Below are 12366 nucleotides of genomic sequence, written 5' to 3'. Positions count from 1 at the left end.
TGTAATATTTTTGTACAGAATTACTTTAAAGTAGATTAATTGATTTTTAGAGTTATTAACTTTCCATTAATCATATACCTGAAAACGTTTGCATGTAAAAGAAAGAAATGAGATTATTATTTAAAAAGTAAATATAGCAGGTACGCACAAATTATAGATTGTCTGTTAGGCGTCTGAAAATAGCCTCAAACGCGTCAGAGGAATCCGAAAATGATGTTATAACTTAAATTCAACTGTCTAATGTTAAGTCTGCAAGAGCGTAAAATAACAAATTACTTAGAGGTATTTGATAATTTTATTAAATTTATGGCACGGTACTGTTGTAACAAAATACACAGCTTTACACAGATAAGACCACCGATGATCTGAAAATCTGAACTAGACACATCACTGCCACTAGAAATGGCCTAGTGACGGTTGTTTGTAAACACCGATTTAAAATAAAATAATTCTTGTTAAACAAGCGACATTATGTGTGATTTGTCGTACAGCCCATAACAACGTCCGTGAAATTATCTAACAGAGTTTTTACAAAGTGGAAAAATTGCTGAAATTTGGAAAATGTAGCTTTAAAAAAGTTTCACTAATATTGAGACGTCACCAGCTGTAGGTTAAGTACCATATATTTAGACCAATGCTTAGCGCTCAGGGCCGTAACATTGAGGGTTTTTTAACGTGCAACGCCTGCCGCGACAAAGAACCTCCATTTTAAAGATCATCTCCGAAAGACCTGTGATTTTCACCTCTAAATGCCAAGCGTTTGGGAAAGGAACAATCATCACTTACGATGACATGGCACTAACGGGGTTTTGATCGTTAGGTATTCGAAAAACATCCTCCAAAAGTAATGATGTATAAAATTAAATGAAGGAATTGTCATACTTCGAGACATCAAAATGAATTTGGGAGTAAAAGCGACAACATTTCTCCACATTATTAATACTTACTGAAATATACTTTTATATTCTGGTGAATTTATCAAAATTGCATATTGTATACTAGCGACAAAAAAGAAACTGTAATACTGAATAACGTCAATTTCAGCACACTCGAAATACACTGGTATTCGAACTTGAATTAACAACGTTAATAACGCGTGTGACCACTATTTACATTCACGCATGTCGATGTTTTGCCTTGGCTAGCTGTTTCCCCCGATTTATCGCCGATCGAGCACGTCTGGGATGAAATGGAACGACGTCTACGCCGTTTACCAAATCAGTCAGTGATATTGGCTGATTTATGCCAGGCTTTAACCAACATCTGGAACAACATCCCTCAAGCATTTCTGAACATTTTAGTGGCATCAATGAGGCAACGGCGCCTCATTGATGCCACTAAAATGTTCAGAAATGCTTGAGGGATGTTGTTCCAGATGTTGGTGAAAGCCTGGCATAAATTAGCCAATATCACTGACTGATTTGGTAAACGGTGTAGACGTCGTTCCATTTCATCCCAGACGTGCTCGATCGGCGATAAATCGGGGGAAACAGCTAGCCAAGGCAAAACATCGACATTCTGTTGAACAGAAAAGTCCCTGACTACACGTGCAACATGTGGCCTTGCGTTGTCTTGCTGCAGAGTGATGTGATTTTGCTGTCTCTGCATGAAGGGTATCACATAGCGCTGAATAATTTCGTCTCGATAGCGTACACCGGTGATATTTCCATTGACAATTTGTAGAGGGGTCCTTCCACGTGTTGTTATTCCACCCCACACCATAACGCTACCTCCACTGAATTGTCGACGTTGCACAACACAAGCGTCCTGGTACCGCTCCCCAACACGACGATGTACTCTACAACGGCCGTCACTGCTATCCAAATGAAATCTGGATTAATCAGTGAACAGATTATTGGCCCAGTCCTGTATTCTGAATTGCAGATGTCGTCTGCACCACGCTAGTCTAGCGATACGATGGCGCTGAAGCAGTATTGTGCGCACCGTTGGACGTCTTGGTGTGATATTGTGCTCGAGCAGACGATTACGCACAGTTCTTGGACTGATTGGTCGAAGTCCAGGAATGCTACGAGCAGTCAAACTTGCTGTCTGGAAACGATTTCTCAGGTGCACAAGTCTAATATGGTTGTCCTGTCGACGCGACGTCACACGAGGACGCCCAGAACGTGGCCCATCCCGCGTGCTACCATATTGTTGGAAACGTCTCCATAATGACTGGACGGTGTTCCGATGAACTCCAAATTCTCTTGTTACGATATTGTGTGCCATTCCAGCTTGAAGCATCCCAACAGCACGATTACATTGGTTTTCGCTGAGTCGTGGCATGACAGAATGGTAAATTTTGTCAAAACTAAAGTGCTTTCCTTAACGAATAGTGTCCAAACAAACTTTTTACACCTCTTACCGTAGTGGCCAGTGAAACTCGTGCGTACGAACACTTCAATAAACAACATATGTTCACTAACCATGGAAAAGTCCGTGCATCTGAGTCGGGTACTATCCGATATTGTTCAAGAACATCACCTTTATCGATTGTTTAGATTTTATAAATATAAACAATAAATATAGAAAAATTATACTAAATTTTATAATGCACAGTTTCTTATTTCCGCTAGTATATACAATGTATATTACTTTAAATTACACTGAGTGTAATCCGAATTTGTTGTTCATCACACTAAGTTTTCTGAATTATTATCGATTGGCATCCTCTGAAATTGATGACGTCAAAATACATTTCAGCTCACGTTATTTATGGTAATCATTACCAAATGAGATCGATTTCATCTTCAGATCTGGAACACCAAATCAAACTTGACGCGTGACGACTTGTGTATTATCAGACGCAGACATCGATATGTGATTTAACGTGTGCAACATTTTCATGAGGGATTCTTTTGTGATGGAGGAGAACAATAGTTTGAACGGAAAGAAGACTAACCCGTGTGTAACATTTCCGTTAGAAATAAATCGATCTAAATGACATAAAATAGTACGATTTGTACACACTACATTTCACATATTACGTTTTAACACAATTAGATTTCGTTTGTTGGTAAAGATGACAAAACATATATAATCAATTCTAGAGAAAAGTTACTTAACTACAACAAAAGTGAATGCATAGGCTTCAAATTTAAAATATATATTCAGCATGATGTACATACCGGTATATCATAAACAAAGTACTCAGAAACATCGACACAAAGGCACTTTGGTGTGCAGACACATCGAAATATAGAAACTTAGACACATCGACAGATAGACACTTAGACACATCGACATATAGACATGTCGACTTATAGACACACAAACTTATCGACAGATAGACACTTGAACATCTAGACATACATGTATCGACTGATAGACCTTTAGACGCATTGGCATATAGACACTTTTGCGCATCGACAATAAAGGTCCCATGAGGACCCGGGTTAGAATAGGTCCTTAATACCCCTTACATGTCGTAAGAGTCGACTAAATGGGGCGGTTCGTCGCATGAGACCGCAAAATTCGAGGCCCAGTGCCACAGCAGGTGTGACACGATAAAGATCCCTCCCTGCTCAAAGATCGTAAGCGCCGAGAATAGGCCTAAATTTTGTAGACCTTCAACGGCAATGAATAAAAGTTCTCGAGAGGGAGGTCAAACAAAGTAAATTGAATCAATTAATCGACAATAATGAAAAGCAACTAAATAGTGTTTGGTAAATGAATGGTAAATCAAATTTAATCACAATAAATTGAATATCTTATGATAAACCAGCTGTTGTAGCGCTAAGGAGACATGAACACAATTTGAGCTGAACATGTTCAAATTTTGTTTTTCCATTTCTATTGTTTACAACGCTTAACTAATATATTTCTAGTGGTGAACCAAAATTTGAATATCAGTTGTTGAGTCAAAAGTAAGATACAACACTTATAAGTTTTTGTTTTGTAAACACGGCTCGTGCCATGTGTTTGTTTACATTAAGATAGAAAATAGCATGTTTAAAACAAAGTTAGAGGTGCCAAACCTAGACAGTATTTAATTGTGTTCAGAATTAACTTGAAATTTGAATAATCGTTTGGTAATTAAACGAAACCTTTACTAGTACATTTAACCTATATAAACACTAAAATGACACGCGCCTTGATAACATAGCAAAGAAATGTGAGCTCTTCAACTCCTATGCACCTCGACAAAATGACATTTCATCAAAAGTTTGATACAGACATCCTTGCCACATTACATCTTTTGTCGAAATAGGATTTCAAAATTGTTTCATATTCACCCAATAATGTTAAATGACATTTGCTTATTTGTAGAATTTTATTTAAAAGTTAAAATGAACAATTAGGATTGGTTTTCATGAAACAAAAGACAATCAACATCATTCTGTCATTAATAATTGTATTAGTGGTTTTTTTTTGTGGAATTGGAGAATTTTAAGAATAAAATAGTTTCAGCAAAGGAGTGATTTTGGGTGACTCTAATTCTTTAAATTTGCACTAACATTCTATTCTCTAATGTTTGAATTGTAATTTTGATAAAGATGCATCAGTTAAAATGGGATATCCAAAAAGTTTGATACTTCTGAAAAAAAACCCCAGGAGGGAACATCCTTAAAGGAGCATTAGCTGTGAAAGTGATGACAACCATGTTTTTCTCATGGAACGTATCAATGGCATAGCAGTGTATATTAATGACTACTAAAACATTTATTTTGTACAAAACGCCAGAGAAACCTTATAAAACTACGTTAGATAACCGCTTTTAGTGTAAAGAAATATATAAGGAAGAATTAGTGTTTTGCAAGGCAATGATTATTTAATCACCAACATTACACACTCATATACCTGCTTGGAGATTAAAAGTGTTTGAAATAATTGAATAGAGGAGTCATGAGATTGATCACTGTTCGTTGTCTTCACCTTTCATACTGGTGTTATTACCGAAATATATTATATGGAACACTTTGGTGGCAAAATAACAGTTAATGTCCCTTTGAGTCTGAGAATGTTCTCATCAAATGTGTGGTATTATAACCCCGAGATCGATTGGTATACTGCTTATTCCATACATGTAAATTCGTTTTTACTCTAGCGCAATGCCTATACAAGTAAAGCAGTTTGAATTATTTTTTTGCATTTTCAGTATTTTCATAGGAGATCCGTTTTTTCACTCTATCTAAGTAAAACAGGCTCAGTTGGAATGTTTTTTTATTTTTTAGAATCGGGATTTCACAAGTACACATTATACATCATTATGTTTTCTTCGGGTTTAGACGATTAAAAAACTTTTTTTTCAGCAAGCACTGCATCATATTTTTGCGGTTTTATTTTTTTCGTCACCATCATTCCCAACTTTGCACTTGATTCGAAGTTCGAAGATATGACCAGAGCTCAGAAAATGACAATATGCTTACTAAACAACATGGCGATGGCCTTTGGATTTACGTTAGCATCCCAATACGAATTGAAAGGTAATCTACTCATTAAAAATTTTCACATAACTGAAGGAATCATGGAAACTATAAAGAATCTTAAATCAATTAGTATATTTTATTGCGTGATTGATAAGATATGATCGTATAACCCCAATGTGAAAATGAAAGAATAGCGAACATCTTAAAAACAAATTTCGTTTGCTAAAACATGCAAATCACCTACAGGAATCGGTGTTAAGTGGAGCAATTTCACCAAACCGCCCACTGTTGATGGAACCTTTTCGTTTGGTGACGCCATTTTGATGCTTTGGGTGGACATCGCCATCTACATCTTGATTACGTGGTACATAGACGGCATTAGACCTGGGGAATTTGGAGTTCCTCAATCGTATTATTTTCCTTTCACGGTTTGATACTGCTACAATATATTTATGTTTACAATTTTCGTGTGTGTGTGTGTGTGTGTGTGTGTGTGTGTGTGTGTGTGTGTGTGTGTGTGTGTGTGCAAGAGAGAGAGAGAGAGAGAGAGAGAGAGAGAGAGAGAGAGATTCTATAACACATGGGATTGAAATGTTCATATAATATTTTAATGATCTCTAAATACGTTTATTGAAAACTTTACCCACCTTTCTTATAGGTTGTATATTTTATAGATATCAAATCTACTATGCGATGTCTTTGTCGTTCGAGTCTGTTCAAGCAAAGGGTCATGTCCCTTTCAAAGGGGGAGATAATAAAGATAAGGCAAATAGGTTGATGACATGTAAGGGTTTCCTTTTCAAGGACCACTGGGGTATAAAAGTGAAAATTTAATGAAAATCTTCTGATATAGTGTAAACACACCATGGTTCCGAAGGATAGGATGAAGCTCCAATAGGGGGTTAAAGTTTTGCATAAGTATACATAGGAAACACCTTATCCAGAACCATTTGGTAAATTTCAATCAAACTTGTTACAACTCATTGTTACGTAAAGTGGCTTCAATTTCTTAAGATGAAAAGAAGAGATGGTCAAGAAAAGGAATAAAATGGGTAGTGCTCATTTAAGAATCTTCTTCCAAAAAACCACAGTGCTAGAAAAGTGGAAATTCACATGCAAGCTTCCAGACACAATGTAGATTCAAGTTCCTTCACACCATTGTCCCTGGCGATACGGCAAGATTACAATAAAGGATCAAAGTATATATGAAATTATGTTCCTCTCCAGTATCACTTTGCCAATTTAAATCAAGCGTGGAACAAATCCTCCTTGGGTAAAGGAGATTTAAGTTTGTCCAAATGAAGGATTATATCCCCTTCAAAGGGGAGATAATCATGTAAAAATCTTCTCAAGAGCACGGACCGCAGATATACCATAGGTGGAATACATTCTGATTACTTTAATAAAGATTTGACATTTCTTACATACATTCCAATAAATATGTATAAATAATTATATTACGATATCAATCTTTTAAACAGAAAACTTACTGGTGTGGCGGGAAACAGATAAGTAAGGCTACAAACCAAGAAGTTAAAAATAACTCAAAGTATTTTGAAGATGAGCCATCTGGACTGGATATCGGAATTAGTATGAGTCATTTACGAAAGGTAAAGTCATTTCAACTGGAGACGCCTTTGAAATAAGTCACTTAATCTTACGGAATACGGAAACAGTATATTAGACTGATATTGATGGTGATGATAAGTGTAAGCTCAGCTGACAGGACTATGTATATATTCAGACAATATTTTCATTTCGATCAAGAAATATTTTAGAATTTCTTGCAAAATACTATTATGTGCATGACATTTTCATATAAGCTCATTACTAAAATTTTTCTTGATATGTAGAGTTGAAGTTTACCATTCTGCCGATCTGTTTGTTTGTCCCTCTGTATATTTAATAGTAGATAACGCACTGTTTACATTTCTGATCACTATAATGCTGCGATAGGTTTCTACGGCAATGTGATATTAAGGAAATTGATGATGAGGATGACTGTGTTCTCCATTTTGGCGGTTTCATTGTAGGAGAGACCATTATTTAATCTCCATTCACGGATTTTATTTCTCTATATAATGGAACTTTCCGTTACGCTGGGAAATTTTCATTGACAGAGTGGACTTTATACAACGATATTCCTCCTAGGCACCTGATCCCACCTCTGGTGTGTCCAGGGGTCCGTGTTTGCCCAACTATCTATTTTGTATTGCTTGTAGGAGTTATGAGATTGATCACTGTTCGTTATCTTCACCTTGCATTAGTATATATTTTTATAGAATAACCACATCAAAACTAAGATTGTAATTCTACCCTTTCAGAACATGTAGTTATCCTGTATACGGTTAACTATAAAGGCTTTGGAGATCATTTTAGAGAAACCGCAATCTTCTTCACTGATTCTTTATCATCTGCACTAATCTTCCATCAATTTCTTGATATAAGAGTGATATTAAATACGATTGCAGATTTTCGTTGAGGTTGATCTAAGTAATTATCAATCCAAGAAAAATTACATTAGCCGATATGAAAGCGATATTTATATTACGTTTCTTCGCATAGCAACCAAAGCAAATAATCGCATTAAGTGATTTGTATTTAATATTACGACATGGCTATAAAAAGAAAACCGAAAAAGTTTAATGCAAATTGAACTAATCACAGAACGAACTTGTTTATTTCTTCCTTTTCGTTTTAGTAATTCTTGATATCCATACCTAAATTACTTCTGTCTGTCCTACATTGAGTTGTAAATTATCATATGATTTGAAACATACCAGGAATCAATATTGTATTGCTGTTATCAAACAGTCTACTTAATCCAATATTATTGTTCTATGTAGCAAACTAACCTACAATGTTTAAACACATCAATAATCTGCTATTTGCTGTTACTAATAGTTTATTTAATCCAATATCATTATAATGTTACACGGTTAGTATCCATCTCTAATTACACAACCTATAATGAAATATTTCTCGTTCTGTATGATATTGATTATGTACGTTGAATGAAGATGGCTTATATAGGCAATGCCAACTGCCCAATCCAATTATGTTTTCAACATGACGAAATATTTCTTAAATGAAATTAACTGAATAGCTGTGATGATTTCATGCAAACCCATGGGAGTAATATAACAATGCAATATTGATTTGGACTGTCTGGGGGATTATGTATTTCAATAAAATGTCAATTTCACTTGATTGATAGGTGTTCAAGTCGGGAATGAAAGACACTGTTGCCGTGGCCGACACATCTCTAAACTTTTACCAAGGGCAGATAACTGCATTTTTGGGGCACACTGGCGCAGGGAAAACCACAACCATGTCTATGTTGACTGGTAAGGTTTAGTACTGAGTATTGATACTTATGTTTCAAAAAGTGATACACTTTGTACATACATTACAATTCTTTCACGTTTTCATTGTTTTTGGCTAGGATTTATTCCATCAACATCCGGTTCTGCTCAAGTTAACGGATATGACATAGATGATAACATTAGAAGTGTTCGTGGAAGTCTAGGCATGTGTCCACAACATGATATTTTATTTGACAATCTGACTGTAAAAGAGCAGTTAGAATTTTATTACAAGGTAACATTTGATATAATAAACCATAAAGCACCACATCATTCTAATCTAATTTAAACAATGTTTTATTCACTGATATGTGAGTGGGACTGGGCAGCAGACATAGCCTATGTCAGCCCTCTCCCTACTTCATTTTTGGATGTTTATGCAAGGTGAAGATAACGAACGGTGACCAATCTCATAACTCCTACAAGCAATAGAAAATAGATAGTTGGGAAACACGGACCCCTGGACACACCAGCGGTGGGATCAGGTGCTTAGTAGGAGTAAGCATCCCCTGTTGACCGGTCACACCCGCCGTGAGCCCCATATCCTGATCAGGTAAACGGAGTTATCCGCAGTCAAAATCAGTGTGCCAAGAACGGCTTAACAATCGGTATGAAACACGTCAGACAGCATTTGACCCAATGCGAGGTTGTATTGACGAACTAGATCGTTATACCGACCATATAATTTGCGAAATGCTGACTTCAATCGAGACTGTTCAGTGTGCCAAGAACGGCTTAACAATCGGTATGAAACACGTCAGACAGCATTTGACCCAATGCGAGGTTGTATATGAGACCAAATATGTAATTTTTTCCCGGTTCAACACCTTTTTTCAATTCTTTTAGTCAGGATTTTTAGAAGTACCCCTACATAACAACCCGACCAGCGGGTATGGGGACTCAATGCTATTTACGCAAACACTCACTTTCACACTTACGATATACTTTCACATAAAAGACAGAAATAAAGAGTAAGGATATAGAGGGAAACATTACTCTGGCAGCTAACGAAATACATAAAAATAAGGAAAATAGATTGATAACATAGGCTATGTTGTTTTGTTCACCCTGTGCACAATCTAAAAGTCTTAGAATTGTAATGCGTTTTGCTAATTCTTAACCCAAGCTTAAGAAACGTGATGCAAGAAGGATAAATGAAGACATCAGAGATACGCTTAGCCTCTTCAAACTCGAGGGAAAGCAAAATGATCTGGCACGAACCTTATCAGGCGGTCAAAAACGGAAATTGTCGGTTGCCATAGCCATTAGTGGAGACTCAAAGGTACATGTATGGTTTTCATCCTTGTATGTCTTATAATTGGTTTTGTATTGGGAGAATATTAGAAATGTGGTATGAGAGAGAGAGAGAGAGAGAGAGAGAGAGAGAGAGAGAGAGAGAGAGAGAGAGAGAGAGAAGTAGTAGTAGTAGTGAAACTGCGTTTCACATTACAAGCTGTGTACTAAGATGTATGGATGCTATATACCACAGCGAAGTTCCGAAGTCTTTTATATATTCTGTTGATGGATAGAATGCAGAGCGACACGGTTAGAAATGTGTGAACGTTAAAGGCTGGAAAGAAGAGCGGTTGTCGCAACAGCCACAAAAGTTAGAGAACGTGTAAGCAGTTACACACAGACCGAAAACAGTACACTATACAACGTCTAACTTTCACATCTAATGATTTACAGATGGTAGCGGTATCGCAATCATAGGTAGGGATTATATGAAGACTGCAATTAAGTCTGGAAGATGTGTTAGCTGGATGCTGAATCACGTAATGTGCCAAAACTATGCTACAATGCAATGTTTACGTGCAATGATTTACAAATCGTATCGGTACAACATCTGTGGTCTAAAAAGATGACGGTGCATGTGCTCGTAAGCGTACATGTTGCCAGGAAAATGAGTCCCAAGTCGCTATTCTGCAATGATATAGATAGAGCGCTGCAAATAGTATTTCGCTTGTTCGAAGGCACATTTGAATTTAGACGATACCACCGGTTTAAGTGCTACTAGAAATTCTTTACTTGCGACAGAGATAACTAAGCATAAAGATAACGTATGTCATTATGTACCAATACTTACAAGTGATCATACAGTCTTTATATTTTGAACGAAGTGGTTTTTAGATAAAAGACATGGTTTTGGTCTCTCTCTCTCTCTCTCTCTCTCTCTCTCTCTCTCTCTCTCTCTCTCTCTCTCTCTGTGTGTGTGTGTGTGTGTGTGTGTGTGTGAATATTCTCCATTATAACACAGCTTACAAAGTACAAGGCGTGTTTTCTTTCACCCTTTACGACAATATTGATAATAAAATTTTAACATTTGTTGTTAAATACGTAGTCCTGATATACAGAATATACCGATTTTCTCGAATACATGTTCATATTGTACAAATATAATGCAGGGTACAAGGGCATATAAAAGTATACAAAGACATGCAAAATTCATTGACGCTTAATACCAAGAGGTCTATGTTATGAATATTAATTACGACATCATAAGTAGATACAAATGAGGGTGAAAGTTGCTGGAGAATGGTGTGTGATATGATTTAGGAAAATAGATAGTCATATATTAAAAACAGATACTTGTATATCATAAGCAAAACTACATTCAAAGCTCAATTATATGTGCTCTTTTATTCTCTTCTGTTCCTATATCTAGTCATTTTCCCCTCTCTTTGATACATCATGTATTTACAGGTACAATTATGGTACAATTATAAGATATTTGATACCTTCATGTTATAGGCATAATACATGTTTGAATACACCCCCTACTCTATTGTACTTGATGTGAGTGTAGATGTCAAACACCAATAATTTCTATTCAATTTTGTAACGATCTGATAATTGTATGTTTGCTGTAGATTATTTATGTGTGAATAGTAAGAAAGAATATTGAATGCTTCATAATGAATTATAAAATTTATTTCATGTTTTAGCTTTGATCATCATAAAATGAAAACAAAACATTGCAGGCAAGATATCAAATGCATACGTATTCTTGCATTTAAATAACTTCAATGCTTCATGATGAATTATAAAATTTATTTCATGTTTTAGCTTTGATCATCATAAAATGAAAACAAAACATTGCAGGCAAGATATCAAATGCATACGTATTCTTGCATTTAAATAACTTCAGTTTTTCAGAATTGCTCTGTTTCGATTTCCCATACATATATTTATATATGATAGAGAATAAATAATTCAGGTAATTGTACTGGACGAACCAACATCAGGCATGGATCCTGGGGCTAGGCGCCAGTTATGGAATATTCTTAAGAGATATAAAGACGGTCGAACTATCGTGTTGTCGACTCATTTCATGGAGGAAGCCGATGTTCTTGGTGATCGTATTGCTATCATGGCAGATGGAGTTGTGAAATGCTGCGGGTCATCCATGTTTCTTAAAAAGCTATATGGTATATCCTAAACAATTTGATAATCTTTAATTGAATATCTTTTTTTGCAATATCCACATACAGTCAGCTACATACACAACGTCATTCTGACTTTTCTCCTAAAAGGGAATAAAATATCATCATTTTAGCATCGTAGTGATCATAATCATCTTCAGTCATGATTACCTTCCTCATTCAGTAAATGTTTACCAAAGTAATTTCATT

The 12366-nt window shown here is 35.9% G+C and overlaps 1 pseudogene; it reads left to right on the top strand.

The window, feature by feature from the left end:
- LOC125655855 (phospholipid-transporting ATPase ABCA3-like) overlaps positions 1-12366 on the top strand; it is a 42606-nt pseudogene that overhangs the window by 12028 nt on the left and 18212 nt on the right.

Source organism: Ostrea edulis, chromosome 7, assembly GCF_947568905.1.
Source record: "Ostrea edulis chromosome 7, xbOstEdul1.1, whole genome shotgun sequence".
Classification (NCBI taxonomy): Eukaryota; Metazoa; Mollusca; class Bivalvia; order Ostreida; family Ostreidae; genus Ostrea; species Ostrea edulis.
This window is presented reverse-complemented; position numbering and strand designations above follow the sequence as displayed.